Genomic DNA, 21,303 nt, shown 5'->3' with positions numbered 1-21,303 from the left:
CTCCTCTGCTCTTTGATATAGCAGCTCGAATCAATAATGCTGGCAGCTTAATTCTCTTAAAAATACAGTTCAGGTCTGGTCTGGACAGCTAGGAAGCAAAGTCTAATTTAATCTAACTTCCCTATAGCCTAAAGGCCTCAAAACAACGCAAAACTAACCATAAGGGAGCCAGTTGTATCACACTGGTTAGTGCAGTGGACTTTGATCCTGGGGAGCTGGGTTTGATTCCCACTGCAGCTTATTGTGACTCTGGGCAAGTCACTTAACCCTCCAATGCTCCAGGTACATAATCGGTACCTGCATATAATATGTAGAAAAATGTAGAAAAACAAGTCATAGTGATATCTACCAGCATTCCTACTATACTGGCCACACAGACACCTGAGCAGAGCAAAGGGGCAGCTTAGTTGTCAGTGCAGTGGACTTTATAGAAAGGGAACCAGGTACAACTCCCACCTAAACCTCTTCATATTATATTGTGAGCCCTTCAGGAACAGAGAAGACCTACTGTACCTAAAGAACGACCACTACAATAATCCACAGGTTTGCAGGTCACTTATATATTTAGGTACAAGAGATATTTCTTTGTTCTAGGAGGGCTCACATATTTGTATTGAAATGGAAGAGTTAAAGTGGGAATTGAACTTGTGTCCCATTGTTCAGTGTCCACTGCACTGACCACTAGGCTACTCCATCCACTTGCTTGCTTTCTTAGCAATGGACATAATGTCTGGAGCTGTCATAGAGCATGGTATCTACTGTCATTGTCACATCTTTGGGAGGTGGGATAGGGTCAGAGACCACTGGGGACCACTGGGGGATTAAGGGGGGGGGACATGCCTTAATCCTTATAGAGGTCTGCTGGTCAGTTAGGGCACTTTTTTGTGACTTAGTCGTGACTGAAACAGGTCTAGATAAACACATACTTCTTTTTGCCCTTTTTTTTTCTGTTCTATTATTGCTGAAAAACATCCAGATTGGAAGCCTGCCCCAGTCCCACCCAAAAAAAAAACTCCTCCAACATGACCCCTTGTGATTTAGGTGATCTGTGGAGTAAAACTGTCTTGTCTTTAACGTCGGTGAGCCCTTAGGTCCCGCAAGGCCCCGAAGGACCTCAGAGGACAGCCATGCAACCCCGAATCTTCACCCGCGGCGGCCGCCGTTCACCAGGGGTTGAGCCCCCAGCTGCAGGCGGCCAGCAGGACTGCTGGAACCGCGGGGTTGACGGACTGACCTGGCTAGAGTCGGGAATAACGGGCTATCAGCAACCAGCAGTCAGGCGCAGGGCAACTCCCTGGGCAGGCGGCTAGCAATCAGTAGTTAAGTATAAGCACAATCTCTGGATAGGCGGCTAGCAATCCGTAGTTAAGTGTAAACACAGTCTCTGGATAGGCGGCTAGCATAGGTGGCTAGCAATCCGTATCTAAGTATCAGCACAGTCTCTGGATAGGCGGCTAGCATAGGTGGCTAGCAATCCGTATCTAAGTATCAGCACAGTCTCTGGATAAGTCCACGAAGACGCTACACGGAACTACTGCGCAGGCTTCGGGAACAGAACCTGAAGCGCGGATGTCAGCTAGCCTCCGTGTTTAAATATCGCGCCACCCCGCCCCCATGGGAGAAACCCACCACTCCGGCCCTGGGAGTCGGCAGAGCCCCTTGGATTGGCCCTGCTCGATCTCCCACGCGGAGTCACCCCCTGGTCCTCCAATACGGTGCAGGTAGGCGGAGCTCCAGAGCCCCCTGGCTACGGAGCGAAGAGGACGTCGGCCCCCGAGTCCCAGCGCCACCATCTTGGGCGGCGCGAACCTCGTCCCGGCCTCCTCCATCCGAGAGACCGGTGGTCGCCGTCGCCGGCCGCCGGTCCCAGCCTGACCCGCCAGTCTCGCGGCAGCGCCAGCCCCCATGCAGGGACCCCCCGGCCGTCTTCCCGCTGCGGAGGCCACTGACTCCCGCTCCCCGCAGCGGGAGAGCAGGTAGGCGCGTGGAACGCAACAAAAATGTTCCAATTATGAGTTTTGAAAATCACGACTTATACATTCTTGCGAGAAAAACGTTCCTCTGCAACTTTGTGCCACTTTTCAGATGTTTTTCTCTTTTCAAAATGAACGCTATAACAGGCAATTTCTGCTTGACAGAGTATACACTCTATTTAAGACAGACAAACAGGTAAAATCAGAGATTATGGGAATCATTAAAACAATATACACATTAAGCAGGGAAATAAGGAGTTAAATTTTAATGGGAGCTCACAAAGGTGGAGTGTTAGCCTGGATTAGAATAGGGCCAGGGATAGGGCATGATGTACTGATTCAAGAAAACTTTTCCAGGTATACTACACAGCGAGATGGAAGGAACAGAGTCTGGAGTCACTGGAGGATGAGAAGAGCACAAAGGAATTACTGAGCAGACATATAGGGAGAGAGAAGAGTGATACTGAGGAACTGCAGAATGAATACAGTAGGGGGTCGTTTTACAAAGGCGCACTGAAAAATGTTCTGCAGTAGTGTAGACGTGGGTTTTTGGTGCGCACAGAATCATTTTTCAGCGCACCTGTAAAAAATGCGTCTTTTAAATTTTTGCCGAAAATTGACGTGCAGTAAAATCAAAATTGCCGCACATCCATTTTGGGTCTGAGACCTTACCACCAGCCATTGACCTAGTGGTAAAGTCTCATACAGTAACCGGGTGGTAATGGCCTACATGCACCAAATGCCACTTGGCGCGCATCCGATATGCGCTACTGAAAATAAATGGTATTTTTCGGATGCATGTATCAGATGCGCACCACGTGGTAGCCGTGCAGTAACTCAATTTTGGCGCATGTTGAGCACACGTAGATGCTTATGCTGCTTAGTAAAAGGGTTCCTGGGTCAGTAAGAGAAGTTTGAACTGGATAGGGAAATATTTTGGGGTGAAGGAAAAAGGGGAGCAAATTAGCTACTGGAGGAGCAAGTCACACTGATATTTCCACTTAGGGGCCCTTTTACAGAGCAGCGGTAAGCCCAACGCAGGCTTACTGCTCATTCTTTTGAGACTGCCGCGGGTAGTAGTCCTGCCCTGAGTGCATGCCATTTCCAGGGGAAAAAGAAAACCCATGGAAATGTCTTGCACGGCGGTAATTGAACATCACCACGAGCTGCCTGGTTATCGCCAACTTAGCATGGGATCCCTTATCCTCACCTCAATGGGTGGTGATAAGGGCTCCTTGTTGCATGGTCAAGCAGTAAGAGTTCTCTTACCTCATATCCATGTATACTAGGGGCTTTTTTACCCGCTGCGGTAAAAAGGGCCCTGGCGCACAGGAAAAACAGCCCCCATCGCCAGAGCAGGGCCCTTTTTCACGCAACTTGGTAAAAGGGCCCTTTAGTCATGCCCAACCACATCAAAGCCCTTCCTTACAACCCCCTTATATTAGCTATAAAAAATACAAGTACAATACAAATTCATAAGGGCCTTTTATGTATAAGACAATATTTCTTATCTTTTCAAGCCAAAAACATATCTACATTTTCAAAAATGTTGTGTAGCACACCAGCCTCCACAGATTAGGCAGTGTAGCCATGTGTGAATAGTCATATTGCCAAACGAAAAGCTATGAAAGCATTGTAAAACCAATCAGAGGTTGGAAAAGAGGTGACTCAGAAGAGTAAAGAGGAAGAAGCACTATATATGAACTGTGGGGTCCTTTTACAAAGGTGCACTGAAAAATGGCTTGCGGTAGTATAGGCGTGGGGTTTGGGCACATGCAGATCCATTTTTTAGCACGCCTGTAAAAAAGGCCTCTTTTTTTTGCCGAAAATGGACGTCCAGCAAAATGAAAATGGCCACTCATCCATTTTGGGTCCGATTCCTTACCACCAGCCATTGACCTAACAGTAAAGACTCACAAGGTAACAGGTCAGTAATGACCTACACACGCCAAATGCAACTTGGCGCGTGCCCATTACGCGCGCCCAAAAATAAAAAAATAATTTTCAGATGCGCTTATTGGATGCATGCCAAAAATGAAATTACTGCAAGGGCCACTCAGTAGCTAGGCGGTAACTCCATTTTGGCACACGTTGGGCGAGCGTAGATGCTTATGTGGCTTAGTAAAAGGACCCCAGTGTGCTGTGTAAAGCATTGTCTAGCTATCCGTGCCTTACTTGTTGATAGTTGCTTCCACACTTTAAGGTTCTTGCATTATCTAGAAAGGAGAGAAGACTATGAACCATATACACATTCAGACAAAAAGGAGTCCAGGTTACCACTAGTATCTCCTTTTACTATGAGATGTCAAGAGCGGAGCCCATATACTGGTCTGAGCTTGAGTGACAGGTAGTAGTGATTTACTGCTGACAAATTTGATCAATTCCTGAAGGCACATTTGTTGGGAAGTACTGGCATATAGAAACCCTCTCTCCCATAGCTAGTTTCAGCCACCAAGTAAAACTACCATTATAATTATTTGATCACATCATTCAACAAATTCTTCTATGTGGCAGTACTTTACATTTTGGGATACTGTTTGGTCAGTTTTTTATGGTTGTTTTTAGTCTTTAGTTATGTGATTACAGCATGTATATATAAACTTGATCTCCAAGATCTTGCACTTTGATTTTTACTGTGTACTGAATGCTGCTCCTCGTCTGTTATATTGATTTCCTGTTGGGTATGTTTTCAACCCATTAACTCTTTGTTTTAAGATTTAACTGACCGTTTTGACCTGTTTGATTTTTGTCTTTGTTTTTATCTTTTATATATTTTGAATACTTTAGGAAAGATTTTATGCGCTATCAGATCTCCAACTAGATAAATATATTTTTTCTTGTATGTTTTGGATGTATACAGATGTGAATGTTTTTCTGTTCAAATGATTTCTCACGTGCTTACTACGTATATGTCTTTTTTATTCGTTGTTGTTCATCCAATTAGTTTACTTTTTATTTTTTAATTAACAGTAACCCGTGATGCAGTCTACTTTTGGGCAAAATGTAGCCACGCTGGGTAATTTTCATGTGAGATCTTCCATCTACACTTCACGTTAACTGAAGATCATCAGTTCAATCTAGTTTTTCATTGTCTATAGAGGATAAGGCAGAATCTCAATATAAACCCTGAACATCTAGTTATATAGCACACATTTCACATTTCCAAGCACGGTTGCCTACAATGGAGCTAGGACCTCTACAGCTCACTATACAAAAGTATGAAAACATTAAAAATGTGGTGTTATCTCAAGTGCAATATACTAATCTTACATTGCCAGACACTTTTTTGGGCCATATTACTAAAGTGTGATATGATTTGCAGTTAACACAGCTTAACATAAGATTTTACCATATGTTAGCTGCAAATCTAAAGTAGCAGGCTTTTGTAGTATTGTTTTAAAGCAATACACAACGGTTGTGGATAATCAAAGCACTATTGCACAAACTATATACCACAATCCACTGAATGAAAAATAACTAAGTGTTAGTTATTTTTCATTCAATGTTATATCAAAAGGAAGGAAAAAACCTCAAACAGCTCGAATCTAAGCACATTGAAAGAGCTGCAAAGATCTAAATGATCTCTTACTCTTTCATCATTGGCAAAAAACCTTCCAATTTCTGATACAAATGCTGCAAAACTGCAAACATTTTAATATTCAAAATGTGTTTCAATGGGTAAACAAAATATGTCCAGAAACAAAAAACAGTCCAAATCACAAGCACTTACCTTAAAGGGCTAGGTGGTCTGTAGGACACAGGAACTAAGCCCAACCATTGCTTCTCACTTTGCTGCATCAGGTTCCTGAATGGCAAGAAATGAAGCAAAACACTTATTAGAGAGGGCTCACAAGATACAATGATGAAAAACACTTTATAAATATGACACACAATCTCATACAGGCTTCATCACAGTTTTCTGCACACATCCCCAGTCAAAGTAACAAACAAAATGGCTCCCGTGTATATGTATCGTCACTGGTCCATGTGGATTTTTTTTTAAAAAGTTTTTCTGGATACAGTGATTATAACTTCATGTTGATTGAGGTAAACCCAATTCTCAATTTGGGAACACTACTGAGGTCCTTCAAAAATGTAACTAGCCTTACACATTACCCCAGTGTTTATATTCATCAATAGGTTTATTGTCTAATTGTGATTTATTAACTGTCTATAATTTGACCCTTTCTTTTTGCTGCAGTATTCTATAATGGACATTACAGTGTAATTGTTATAAAATAAGCTCACAGCCCGCTTATTCTTTAGTGCAGTTTTAAACAATTACTCCCTTGGTCCAGCTGTTCTGGCCCTCCAGTATCCAAACTATAGAATATGAGCTATTAGTTTAAGGCATATTTTCAAAGCACTTAGCCTTCTAAAGTTCCATAGGTTTCTATGGAACTTTTGAAGGCTAAGTGCTTTGAAAATATGCCTCTAGAGTGTACTTATATGTGCTGACACCACTGTAGGCCTTCTTTTACTGCAGCTTGCTGAAAGGGGCCTTAAATAAGCTGATAAGTGTTTGTTTTATACTCTTGCTATTTATTTAGATTTTGCTCATACCTTTTTCAGTAGTAGCTCAAGGTGACTTACATTCAGGTACACTGGATATTTCTCTGTCTCAGGAGGACTCACAATCTATGTTTGTACCTGAGGCAATGGAGGGTTAAGTAACTTGCCCAAAATCACAAGGAACAGCAGTGGGATTTGAACTGGCTACCTCTAGATTGCAAGACTAGTGCTCTAACCACTAGGCCACTCTTCCACTCCACTGCTAGTTGGAAGCAAAAGAAGAACCTTGAAACAGACAACAGTTAAAGCAACTATGTCTTACCAATCTAGCCACAGATGGGAGTCTATATGGATAACTTTGGTATAACTCCTATAGCCTAAGGTAAAGAGAAATGCACTGCATTAAAGGAGAATAGATTTCTGCAGGGGCTAACAGGGGGCAACTGAGCATTACAGTTTATCATTTGAAACCTTGTAAAAGTATTGATAATATCAATCCTTGAGACTTCTGATTTTGACCTCTTTTTATGAGTGATAAGTGCAGCTCCAACTGTAATAACCTTAATCAATAGGTTATGGCCTTCTGAATTAGTGACATTACTGGGATATGATTCACATACCACCTTTCTTTTTCTTTTTTTGTCTATATAATTCCCTGTATGATGTATATGAGATTCTGGATTGTGAATTTGTGATTATCAGGAGATATATTTCTAATTTAGGATTAGTATTATTTAACATATATGTTCTCATTACTGTATATTTTCCTGTATGCTTTTCCTTGTGTTCCTCCAGTGGCAATGTTTAGTGTGAGAGAAAGCAAAATAATGCACACAAATTGTATTTTAATTCTATGCTTGTTATTTATGATGGCAAAGTACCCACACAAAGGCAAGATGCAAATGTCATCAGCTACCTGTACCCATGACAAGTTTCAAAATGCAAATGTGTGCATAGTTTCACCTTGAAAACTGGAGCAAAATCTGTAGGTAAAATGTACCAGTGGATTTTATTACAACGTAGATAGTCTGAAAATTGCACTCTTGATGAATTAGTTTTCTAGTCAAATAAACTTAGATATTTGAAGTAATAGGAAAATATAATAGTGAGAAAGAATACTCGTTTTTCAATGTGAAACATTGAAAAGCATAAACTAAAATTTAAAGAAGATTCTGTTTTATTATTTACTGTTTCTGCAAAATATGAATACAATTGGCACATCTAGAAACAATACATTTGAATTCAGCCTTGCTGGCACATTGGATATAATGAAAGCTACAAAAATGAAAGCTAGAATAAAAAGATGTAAAATCACTGTCAGATTTAGGTACTGTCATGTAATTATTTCCATGTAAAGCTTTGTATTATTTCAGTGATTGAAGGTTCTGTTTATCTCAGCTGCAGGAAAGCAGAGAAAGAAAATAATAGTTCATTACACACAGAGATTCAGACTATTTGTGAAGGATAACATAAAAACAACAGAAATATATGGAAACAAGAGGAGGTATTGTAAGTTATCCTAGACACGTGGAATGAACCTACTATTTACCACTAGTAAGGACTACAGATTCTTAGCACTATAGAAAGAGTTGGATGGAGATTTAGGGAGGAAGTTATCAAGGTGCAGTAAAAGCCTTCATTTACCACAGGAGTCAAAAACTAGTGGTGGCCCAGTACCACAGGCTACTAATTGCTCTAGTAAAGGAATAACACTACTGGTGAGCCATCTCGCAAGCAGCAGTGGAATGGTAAGAAAATAAATAAATAATCCCAGCAAAAAGCTGAGGTTTCTTTTCCAGATATAACATGGTTTAGGGACCTGTTTACTAAGCTGCGCTAGAGGCGCATTAGTGCTTTTAGCGCATGCTGTGTGGGCTCTCACAATATTCCTACGGGCGCCTACACAGTTAGTGTGCACTAAATTTGTGCACACGCTAAAAACGCCAGCGCACCTTAGTAAACAGGGCCCTAAGAGTGTTGCATGGATTTAAGGTGTTTTGAATGCCTTACTATCCTGCAATGACTTCACTAATGCTGTGTTACAGCAATATAACTTGCTTACTGCCCTTTAATATGTATTTCAGGGCAAATAACACAAGTTATTGATGTAATACAGCTTGATAACTTCCTTCCTAAATCCCGTAATAACAAATTAAAAATTATAATTCATCCATTTTTTCATCAGAAAGGGTCCACAGATGAGTAGTTAGTGAATAACAATGCTCACAATTCACTCCTGGAAAAAAATTGGCTCAGATTGCCACAGTGAAAAATGTCATACAACTGAGCATCTGAGAAAATGGGGAGAGAGGTAATTTTACAAGAGTTCCGATGTAGAATGTGCAAAAAAAGCATGCATTAAGTCTGTGTTATCCAGTCAGTGTGTGCTAATGCAAATGTGCTAGCTGGATAATGTTTCCATACCCATGACATGCTCCCTCCCCCCCCCCCCCCCCCAGTGGCGTAGCCAGACAGCCAGTTTTGGGTGGGCACAACATTTTCTCTGCTCCGCCCTCCCTCCACCACTATACCCACCATTTCTCCCTCCTCTCCACCCCTATGCCTACCATTTCTCCCCCTCCCCACCTATCCCCTCTGTATGCAGCATGTGTCCCTACCCTCCACCTCATACACAGCCAAGACTTCTCCCTTCCTCACCCCTCCACCCCTTTGCTGCATCTCTCCCTTTTTCCCCCGTGCATCTCCCTCACCCACCAACCAAGCCTCATCTTTCCATCTTCCCTCACCCCTGTGCAGCATCTTTCTTTCCATCTTCCCTTCCCCTTGTGCAGCTGCTGTGTCCCCCATCTTCCCTCCCCCATGCGACATCTTTCCCCCATTATCCCTCCCCCCCAGTGCAGCTGCAGCATCTCACCCTCCTTGCAGGCCCACCCAGCAGCAGTGTTCCTGACAGCGATTCTACTCGCAGGCTCTGCTCGCAGTCGCAGCGATTCCCACACGCTGCCTGCCGGCTGCCGCTCAACAATCTCCTTGCGCTACTAAGCACTAACCCGGAAGTCTCCGGGTTAGCCCTTAGTAGCGCAAGGAGATTGAGGGCAGCCGGCACTGGCAGGCAGCGTGTGGGTATCGCTGCGACTGCGAGCGGAGCCTGTGAGTAGAATCGCCGTCAGGAACTTTGCTGCTGGGCAGGCCTGACCCGAAATTGGGTGGGCCCAGGCCCACCTGGGCCCGCCCGTGGCTACGTCCCTGCCCCCTCCTCAAAAAAATAACAAAAAAATAGTGCACGATTAGCATGTGCTGATATGCAAATTACCACATAATGCTTTAACACATTTTGCGGTAAGCCTTTATTTGTACATTATGCGTTTGTTAGTGCTTATAACACAGTTTAATAAAAAGGACCCTATTATTCTCATTTTCAAAAGAGAAGGACGTCCATCTTTCAACATAAATCGGAAGATGGACGTCGTTCTCACAGGGTCATCCAAATCGGTATAATCGAAAGCCAATTTTGGATGTCCCCAACTGCTTTCCGTCGCAGGGACGGCCAAAGTTCAAGGGGGCGTATCGGAGATGGGACTTGGGTGTGCCTAATACTTGGACATCCTCGACCCATTATCGAAAGAAACAAGGACGTCCCTGATGAACACTTGGACGTCTTCACTGATTTGTGTCGGAAGATGGCCAGCAATCTCTTTCGAAAATAAGCAGCATAGGCACCTACGCACCTTAGTACAAGGGCCTCTCAGTTAATTTTATTTATTTAGATTTTGCTCACACCTTTTTCAGTAGTAGCTCAAGGTGAGTTACATTCAGGTATACTGGGTATTTACTTGTTCCTGGGGGGCTCACAATCTAAGCTTGTACCTGATACAATGGAGAGTTAAGTGTCTTTCCCCAAATCACAAAAAGAGCAGCTCTGGGATTTGAACCAGGCACTGCTGGATGTCAAAGACTGGTGCTCTAGCCACTGTAGACCAGGAGTACAAAAATATATTTGGACACAGCAATGGTCACTGGCTATTACCGATATCTGCTCTTGGAAGAATCCTGGAAGTCCTTCCATCCCTGTGTTCATTTTACTAACTGAGGAAAAGTGTCCTGTGGTTTTGTGCACTCTCCTTGAAATTCCATTTTCAGAGCTGTAGTTTTGTTTTGTTCAAGTATGTCCATCTGTGTTATTCTCTGAGCTTGAGTTGATTGCTTAGGAATACTGGTACTGTGAGTTTAGAGACAGTCGATATCATGAAAGAGCTTAATGAAAAACTACAAATGAGAAGAGAGAAAGGTGTCATCTCCATGATAGTGAAAGGGATATTTTGATCCACAGAAGAAGAAAATCTTCTCACAAAAGAAAGATACTTGCAAGTGTCACACTCATTTTTTTACACAGCTATTGAGTTCTTGACTGCATGGGGCAAGCACACAGATAACCTTAAAGATCTGAAGTGTCTGTTTCTCACATCTGTCCCTGCCAGGTCAGAAATTGAGAAAGTTGTAAGATTCTATTCTGAAAATGGTCAAATGTTTCTATCAAAGAAGATGCCCTTTGGATGAAGTGTCATTCATGAAAAAAATTGTTTCCAGGCAGCTGGAAACATGAAATAACCCATAATATCCTAATCTTGTTGTTTCCAGATAGGCTGATGTTTTCTCACATTTCAAACAACAATTCATGCCACATAAAAACATGAAGCTGCTGGCTTAGCTGATGCTGTGGCTCCCAGCTAGCAGTGTCTCCAGTGGAATGAACTTTGTATGGACTCCTGAGAAAGCAATCATGAATGTGAATACTGTGAAAGCTCTCCTGACTGTCAAAATTAATTCCCACATGCCCTGCACAGAATTCAATGACAAACTGTCTTAAAAAAAGAATATTCCTTGCAGGATCCATTCCTCTGAAAAGTGCTAGAGAAATAAGAGGTCGTTTTACTAAGGTGTGCTGCAGAGGCGTAGCCAGACAACAGATTTTGGGTGGGCCCAGGCAAGAAATGAGTGGGCACCAAGTGTTCCCTTCACCCCCCCCCAAAAAAAAAAATCTCAGCTGGTAAAAAAACGCTCCTTTACACCTTGGCAGTCTGTAGCAGGCATGCGCTGAAAGCTGAGCATGCGCAGGTGCCGGTTTTCATTACCATCAGAGGAAAGTCTTCAGCTGGCGGAGCTTGGGATCCCCACCAGCTACCGCTAAACGTGTGCTAATGTTGGGTGGGCCTGAGCCCTAAGTGGGTGGGCCCTGGCCCACCCAGGCCCACCTGTGGCTACGCCACTGGTGTGCTCAAAATGGCCTGCGGTAGTGTAGACGTGTGATTAGGGCGTGAATCATTTTTTATCGCACCTGTAAAAAAATGCCTTTTTTATCATTTTTGCCGAAAATGGACGTGCACGTGCGCAGTGGGGAGGAAGCAGGCCAGGCATTACAGCAGCAAACATCGCTGGAGGAAGGTTTCTGCTGGTGGGGCTTGGAGACCCCTGACAGCCACACCAGCAGACTTTGGGGGGGGGCCCAAATCCAAATTGGGGGCCCAGGCCCCCAAGGCTCCTCATAGCTATGCCATTGATTGATTGTGACTTTTCAGAGCTTTGTTCTCTTTCACACACTCGCTTGAGAGTCCACTAAATCACTGCAGGGCTTGCCACAGTTACACACAGCTCAGGCTGTTCTTCGCTCGCACTTACCAGATTGGAACTGCCAAACTGAACTTCTCTCACATTCATATCTGTTCCTTGGTACCTCCTGTCTACCTCTGATACCATTGCAATCAAGTTTAAAACTAGTTTTAGGCTTGACAGGAGGCTTCAAGGTGTACAGGCCCACTCACTTAATTACTTCCCTCCCAACTGTCATTAAACGGCTCCTGTAAGATTGTTTACCCTGTAGCTGCCAGGTGAATGCAGGCACATGCATGCCTGCCCTGACACAATCCACTTTAAGTTGCAAGCCCTATACCACAGTGGACGTGGTTACACAAACTTCTAAAATAAATTATTTTCTCCTTTAATAAACCCCTGTACCTTGCCAGGGTCCTCCGTGGAGAACTTTCTTTTCTTTACTGCCTCCTCCCTTTCTCTTCATGAGCTGACCATGAGCCAGCACTCTCTCCACTGCATGGCTCTGCTTCGTGCACACCCGGGCACAGCTTTCTGAGGCCATCAGCTCCTCCTGATGCTTGAATTCTCTTCAGGGAGACTTTTTAAGCTCTTCTCATCTTGCCCCTATAGCTATCTACTTAAAGTGGGCCAACATATGTCCTAAAACAACCCCCCAAATCCCAGTGTGAGCCTGCACTGCTCCAGGGCATGCTTATGTACCCCAATGCCACCATGCATATTTGCCTGCACATGCCCAAGCTCTGGAAGCCTTGCACCAGTGGCTTTCATATCTGCAAATCTTTACCCTGCTCCAGCTTCTCCCTACTCACCGGATCCGGACTGCCCAGCCTTCAACAACAGAGAACAGCCGGCACCCGCAGCACCAGCTCCTCCCTTAGCCCTGTCAGAAGTACTTCCGGGTTTGTGGAAATAGCGACCCTACCCTCCTCCCAGTAGCACCAAGCTCCACCTGGACCCAAAACACAGTGAGATCTCTCTTTTTTTCTTTGTTTTTTAAAACCACTTTACAAGAGCACCACAGTTATCTTCAGAAGTGTATGTAAATTTGTCATATTAGTTGAGAGTTATTTCAGATAGTTCAATGATATATGCAGAGAAACCAGTAACTCTGCTGATTGAATAAAGATAGTTGTGCAATTTTAGAACTGCAGTGCCTTCATAATGCAGGCACTGTTATCTGAATGTGTTATCAGGCAGAAGTGATGAATTTGCAGTTAAAATTATTCTTCTTGAATGTTAAAGGGATTAACAACCCCATTAAACAAAAGAAACTGCTTATCTATTTGAAGCAGCAGAAGGTTGATGTTATACTATTACAGGAAAGGCATTTATCTCATAAATAATCCATAAAATTTAGAAATCTGGATTAGGAATAAACCCCCTAATTCTCTAAAAGTTGCCAAAACTTGTGCGTGCAAATTTGAGCATGTGCCCAATTTGCGTATGCAATTTAATTGAATAATGAGCCAATTAATGTCAATAGTTGGCTTTTAAAGAAGCAATTATCAATGCTGATTGGAATCAATTAATATGAACTTGCATTGATTTAGGCGTGTGATTCACGCCTAAATTTTAGGCATGTCCCAGAAAAGGGGGTACAGAAATGTGATGGTCTTGGACAGTTCTGGGTGGAAGTGGGTGTGGGTTTGGAAATGAACGTGCCTAAATTTAGTCTAATAAAAGGAAGCCACACGAAGTGTGGAGGTGCACTTAATCCCCACGAAACAATATAGAGAGAAAGGAGAAGAGTGGGGGAAGATAGGCTCTTTCTAATCAATAGGGGAGACGTATATTTGAAAAATAATAAAAAGTCTAGAGATCAAATGGGTGGAATTTAGATTTGACACACTTATACTGTGCAAAATTTATATGCCCCCTCCCCTCACCACACTAATGACTTCCCAGGTTTTGTTTTGTTTTTTTCAAATTTTAGCAATGCAGATCTTAGAAGATAATGTTCTTCATATATTGGCTAGACATTTCAATTTTCCATTAGATCTGTAGTTGAATAGACAATTCATATGTAGAAGTGGGAAGACTTATAGAACATATAGCACTTCACTTCATGCTTAGAGAAGCAGGCCTGATAGATCCTTTGCACTTGTTAGAACTAGATGATCACGATTACACATTTTTTTCATCTTCTCAAATTATATGGTCCAGATGACATTATTATTATTATTATTTTATATTCAAACACTCTTATGTTCTTTATAAGTACAACTGATGTCAGTAATATTACAGTCTCAGATCATGCAGAAGTGTCATTAACTTCACGTGTTATAGGGGACAAAATAAGGGTTACCATGTGGACCTTAATCCTAGATTATTGGGAGATGTATAATTTCACGATTTTCAAAATGAATATTTCCAACTCAGTAATTGTGAAGATTCCTCCACTACTGTCCAATGGGTTGCTTTTAAAGCAACCATATGAGGTATTATTATGAATTATTCTGTGGAGCTCAAGAAGCAGAAATAAAGCAACCTTAAAATGCCTGAAGAACAACTAGCTCATATAGAAAAGGTGTTATTAGATCAAAAATGTATGAAGACCTAATGCAATTGCAGCACACCAGGTTTGAAAACAATTGAATACTGAGTTTGATGGAAAATACATCCATCTATTGCCAAAAGGCAAGTTATTATGCTGCTTCTAATAAAAGTGGATAGCTTTTGGCCCAATCCTTGAAAGGGATAAAATCCAAGAAAAGGTTTACCATTCTTACAGGACCTTCTATAGACTCAGTTCCACAGATGCTGATATTCTTGAGGAATTTTATTTTATTTTGTTTTTAATTTGCTTTTATGAGCTTTACAATTTCTCATAATAACAATGGAAATTAATAGCAACAACTCAGATATGAAATAAGAAAAAATAAAGGAAAACACATCAAATTTAATTAGCCCACATAGAGGGTAGAGAAGTTGAATTTCAATTACAAAGAATCTATATTTAATAAGAAATTTAGCAAGAATATATCTTGTACATCAAGAGCTACAAACAACACTTGAAATCCTTTATATATCCAAGCCCCTTTCAAGAATTATCCAAAAGAAACTTTTCTAATTGCAAAGGATCAAAAATAAATAAATAAATAATATATATATACATACAGTACATACAGTGCAATCCACTTAAGTGCAAGGGTCTGGGACCAAAGAAATGCATGCAGTTAACCAGAGCGTGCACTTAACCGTTGTGACCCAAAGAAGCTTGACATTTGATAAACATATGTACAGTACTGTTTATTATTATATGTACAGTATACAGTCTCAGTTAACTGACATTAGGCTTGCTTGAAGTAATCAGTTATAGTCCTCTGTACTCTCTTGGGTCTGTGAGTTCCATAGACTACGTCTACAAGATTGTAAAAGCTGTCATAGCACTGCCATTCAGTGGCCTCCAGATAGGCCCGCACGTTGTTGAGACTCTCCAGCGCTCTTGCAAAAGTGACAGGAGGAGTTTGTTGAATTTCGTCAGCATGTGCCTCACTGCTCATTTCTTCATCTGTTCCATCATCAGCCGTTGTTGCCTGCGTGTAGGCGCACATCTCAACATCAGTGCTGTCTTCAGCTGTTTGTAGATCATAATCAACAGCTATGTAGTGATGGAACTCCTCTTCAGTAACACCGGCTGGGATGTCAATAACCTCTTCATCTGATGCGTTTGCAACAGCTGCATCTGTTTCGTCCCTCTCCACATTCTTAACAAAGCTTGCCCGCTTGTAGCAGTTCACAATGGTTACCTGTGTAGCATGATTCCAGGCTTCTTTCTGCATATGTAGGGAATCCAACAGTGATAGATTACGAGCCAGTTCAACAACATGTTCATCCTTGCCAGTCTGGTCATCCATAACGCTCATCAGACGATGTAGCACAAGAGCTCGATAATGTTGTTTGAAATTGGCTATTATGCCCTGATCCATAGGTTGGATCAAAGAGGTAGTGTTTGGTGGCAGGAAGACCACCTTGATGTTAGACAGCCTGACATCATCCCTGTGTGCAGCACAATTATCACAAAGCAGCAAAATCTGATGCTTTTGTGCCCACATTCTAGTGTCTAACTTGTTTAGCCACTGCTTCCAAATTTCCCCAGTTATCCATGAATTTGCATTAGCCTCGTATGACACAGGAAGTCGCTTAACTTTCTTGAAGCAACGGGGCTGTTTGCTCTTTCCAATGACGAGGGGTTCCAACTTCTCACTCCCATCCATATTGTAGCAGAGGATTGTCAGTCGGTCCTTCAAAGTTTTACCTCCAATAGTTTCAGCATGTTTGAATGCAAGTGTTCCATTAGGAATTGCTCTCCAGTAGAAACCATTTTCGTGAGCATTGAAAATGTCACGAGGTGCAAACTTATTCAAGATGGTAGGAAGAACTGAAACATCCCAATTTTCAGAACCAAACTCATCAGTGTCTTGTTTCTTACCATGCTGTTTCTTGAATTTTATGCTGTTCCTCTCCTTCCATCTTTCCAACCATCCAACAGTGGCTTTGAGTTCAGTTAGTCCAATACTTTCTGCTAGCTGGTTAGCTTTCTCGATAAGCAGTGGACCACTGACAGGAAACTGTCTGCTCCTGACTTGAGAAAACCACCAAAGAAGAGCACCTTCTACCTCCTCAGCTTTTCCCGCCCATTTTCGTTTCCGCTGTGGATTTGTATTGTTTTGCCATTCTTCCAGAAGCTGCTTTACTTTCCACCTTATAATCGAAAGAGAAAAAAGCGTATATTCCGACCTAAATCGGGAGATGGACGTCTTTCTCTCGCGGGTGCCCAAATCGGTATAATCGAAAGCCGATTTTGGGTGTCTTCAACTGTACTCCATCATGGGAACAAATAAAGTTGATGGGGGCGTGTCGGAAGCGTGGTGAAGGCGGGACTAATGCATGGTTATCGGCCAAGCAGAGATGGGCGTCTTTAGGTGATAATCGAAAAAAAGGCGTTTTTACCGTGATTTTGGGTCACTTTTTTTGGACCCTTTTTTTTCACGAATGAGTCCCAAAAAAGTGCCCCAACTGACCAGATGACCACTGGAGGGAATCGGGGATCACCTGCCCTGCCTCCCCCAGTGGTCACTAACCCCCTCCCACCAAAAGAAACCCACTTTACAACTTTTTTTGCCAGCCTGTATGCCAGCCTCAAATTCCGTACCCACCTCCATGAAAGCAGAATGTATTCTATCCTCTGACAGCCTTTCCCTGGTTCTAATGTGGCTCTCGGGTGAGTGTGACACCTTTTCTGTTAAGGGCACTGCAGAGTCACATCAGCAATGCATTGTGGTGGGTGTAGGGTATGGGGCTCCGTGATTCCACTAGCTTGTGTGAAATGCTCACGATGTTGGTGGTTGGTAGGCTCTACTCCCATGGTGCTTTTCCCTCTGCTTACTGGGTCAGAGTGTGCCCTGTTGTGTTTCCGGTAGTCCATGAGGTAGTGGTCATTTTTGTAAGCCAGTTTTAGATCCCGGTCATATGTTAGCCACGTTACAGCACTTAGTTCTTACCTTGAATGTTGCTGAAAAGGGCATTGTACACCATTCTGCCAGCTGGGACCTACTGCTAATTTCAGTACTAGTGAGACTCGTTGCCAGTGGGGCACAACCTGTGATCTGCAGTTAACTGTGAGTAAACGTACTTATTCAAATAAAGGACGTTTTCAGCGAGATTAGTCTTCAGGTGTGAACTGCTGTGCCAAGGTTATACAGCAGCAACAACTCCTGTCCCTGGAACACTTTTAGTGGGTACTGCAGTGCACTTTAGGCAGGCAGACCCAGGCCCGTCCCCCCCCCCCCCACACCTGTACCACTTGTTGTGGTAAATGGGAGGCCTCTGAAACCCACTGTACCCACGTGTAGTTGCCCCCTTCACCCCTAAGAGCTATGGCAGTGTTGTACATTTGTCCCTCCCATGACCAAATGGCTTGGATTAGGACGTTTCTGAGCTGGGCGTTTTTATTTTCCATTATCGCAAAAAAAAAAAAAACGCCCAGCTCAGAAAGGACCAAATCCATGGGCATTTGGTCCGTTCAAACCGTATTTTCGAAACAAAAGATGGACGCCCATTTTTTTTCGAAAATACGGTCTTTCCCGCTTCTTCATGTACCCGTTTTCGGACATAGACGTCCATGGAGATGGGCGTTCACGTTCGATATGCCCCTCTTTGTTTTCTAATTTTTTAAGAACTTCTATTCATTCAGCCAGTGTTAAAGTCTTACAGTTCCGCTGCGACGATGACCCCGGTGTACGCCCTAACAACATTCTTTCGCTTATTCTGCCTGTGGCAGTTAAAAAGGCAGTAAATTTGAAATCTAGTCAGTTGTCACATGCCAATCGGCTTCCATATTCCATGCGCGCACTTATGCGGAATCTTTTCTGCAGAGGAGCGGTCTTGAACCATGCATATAAGCGAATCTCGCACTTATCAGTGATGCGCTAAACCGAAGTTTGTCCCCATAGATATTGATGGTGCCAAAAACGGGACCGAAGGACGGCATGCAGTTAAACAGAGCTTATCCGACGTGCACTTAAATGGAGTGCACTGTATATATATATTACTTTCCCTGATAGATGAAAATACAGTTACAGGGAAAATGCTTGAAAAACTTAGCTCCCTTAGGGCCCTGTTTACTAAGCTGCTCTGTAGGCACACACACTTTTTAATATGCTAAAAATTAGCATACACTAATGATGGAGACACCCATAGGAATACAATGGGTGACTCTACCATTAGCGCAAGCTAAAAAGTGTGCATGCCTAAAGCGTGGCTTAGTAAACAGGGCCCTTAGAGAGAACCCTCTCCCTAAAAGCTAAGAAAGCTTTCCTTTGTAATTGTGTTGATCACGAAACATCAAGGAAAACCTGCACGGTTCTTCCACATAATAAAATGGATTTCTTGAAATATGATCTAAAACCATAGCCTTATCTGCCTCATTCAAAAAGGAGACCAAAAGAATGGATCTGATAGAGATGGTATCCATGGAGTCTTCCAAAAAGGCAGTCAAATAAATACTGCCTGAGGAGACTCCATCTACCAACTTATCTAGTTGGTCACCTTGCTGCAATAACTTCTTAGAAATATAATAACATTTTGTTAACATTATCTCTTCAAAATTTGACAAACCTAAAACTTTCTTGAAGTATTTTCTAATCAAAATCTCTGCTGAAAGAAAATGAGTAACAGAAAAATGTAGGAACCTAAGGGGGTCTTTTACTAACACATAGCTTGGGTTATCTGCAGCAGACTAAAATGTGCCCCCCACCTCTGGCTCTGGCCCCCTCCCACTGCAAGGTCTGGTTATGCCCCTGCACTGAGGATCAAGTCCATTAATAAGGTTCTGAGCCTCATTACCTCCCGATGGAGACAAAACTGAAGACTAAGGCAGTGGGGTTCTAGCAGGACTCAGGGATGCCCCTTCCAAGGGTGCATTCCCTGGCACACCCTGCGGTATGGGGCCGGCAACAAGATGTCTATCACTTTGGGTGTAAACGGTGTAACAACCTATGTATTGTTTTTCTACTTTTTTTCCCTTATTCAAAAAGATAAAGAGTTCCAGACCTCACTGGGAATTTTCCTAGATCTCCAAAATATTCCCTGTCACTCCCTGATACTCCAAGGGGTTATCAGTGAAGAGGGCTTTCTCTCTCCTCTCCATGGCTGAGATTGGAGAAAAAAACCCCAGTATTTCCAGACTAGATTTGAACTCCTGGGCCAATCAGAGTCCAGAACAGCACATTTTAAAAATATACTGCAGGTACTTCCTCTCTGTGGTAAACTAATGAAAGAATAGTCACATTCTGCCACAGTTTTACAACAATAAAACACCACCTGCTGGCCAATAGGATAAATACAGTTAAAGAAATGATATAGTTTCCAGACTTACCCCCCCCCCCCCCCACACACACACACACACACTCTGTTTTGTCACAGTTACCATTAGTAAGCTAAAAAAAACAAACAAACCCAGAAACATACTTTATACCTAGATAATGTATTATACATTTACAGGTATATGCTAATAAATAGGTTGCTCTCAAAAAATGAACTTCTGATTTCATAGCTAAAAATAATGTTCTTCTATCTTGAGTATTCTTACTCACATCAGGGTATATCCAAATCTTCTGACCACAAAACAAAGACTGAATTAAAAAAATTAAAAAAAACAACAATCTAATAACTGCTTTTAAATCCTGTTCAAATATAAAAGACATGAAAAGTGTGGCTCAATCAGAAAATTCAGAGAGGGAGTATCTCTACAATGCTGTAATATCCTGTTGAGGAATCTGATTCTGGTGCCTCGGGTGGATTTTCAGGTAATAATGTGAAATAATATACTTTGTTCATTGGAGGAATTGCGGATGAGGAATATTTTAAAACTTCAGGTGACCTAGGAAAATTCAATAAAAAGTTTAACTTTCTGTTGAAATTCTCGGTTTGTTCTACCTTTTGTGACAGTCTGACATTGTCTTTAATAACAGCAGCAACTGAGGATTACAAAGATTCTATATCTTTACCAGTCTGTTCTGAAGATTTTAAGGGCTCCTTTTACTAAGTGGCAGTAAGCCCAATATGGGCTTACCACTCGCTATACAGGAAGTACTGCCAGGCTACCACAGCAGCCCGGTGGTACTTCCCATCCCTAGCACGCCATCATTTCCAGCACTACAAAAATTTATTTTGTAGCACTGGAGTGTACTCATTAACACGGGAGCTCTTACCACCACCTCAATGGGTGGCGGTAAGGGCTTCTCCCCCCCCCCCCCCCCCCGAAATGGTAAGTGCTTTACTTGTCACCCAGTCATTTCCTGTAGAAAAGCGAGACTTCCCTTTTACCAGTGTGGTAAAAGGGAGCCTCAGTGCATGTGTAAAACACGCGCCGACACCAGCACCAGCCCCCTTTTTCCGCAGTTTGGTAAAAGGGGCCCTAAATATTCTTGCTTATTAAGTTCCAATTTAGAAGTCAGTATATCCATTTTACTCACTATTAATGAAGTTTCTTGGATGGTTTTATGCACTGTTGTAATCAGCAGCTGAACGGCCTTCCAGATATTGTCCAGCGATACCGCCATTGGTAAAGTGAGTTCATGCAATGTTCCAAACTCGGCCTGCAGCTTATTAAGCCTGTCACAATCACCGGCGTTCTCTTCATTTATGATTTCCACAATGGCAGGGAGCACATCTTTGGCCCTTTGCTCGACCAGACACAATTGTGTAATGTGGAGTAGAGGAAACAACGAAGTGTCAAGTCTAA

This window comes from Microcaecilia unicolor, chromosome 5 (assembly GCF_901765095.1).
Source record: "Microcaecilia unicolor chromosome 5, aMicUni1.1, whole genome shotgun sequence".
NCBI classification, from domain to species: Eukaryota; Metazoa; Chordata; class Amphibia; order Gymnophiona; family Siphonopidae; genus Microcaecilia; species Microcaecilia unicolor.
Note: the sequence above shows the minus strand (reverse complement) of the source record.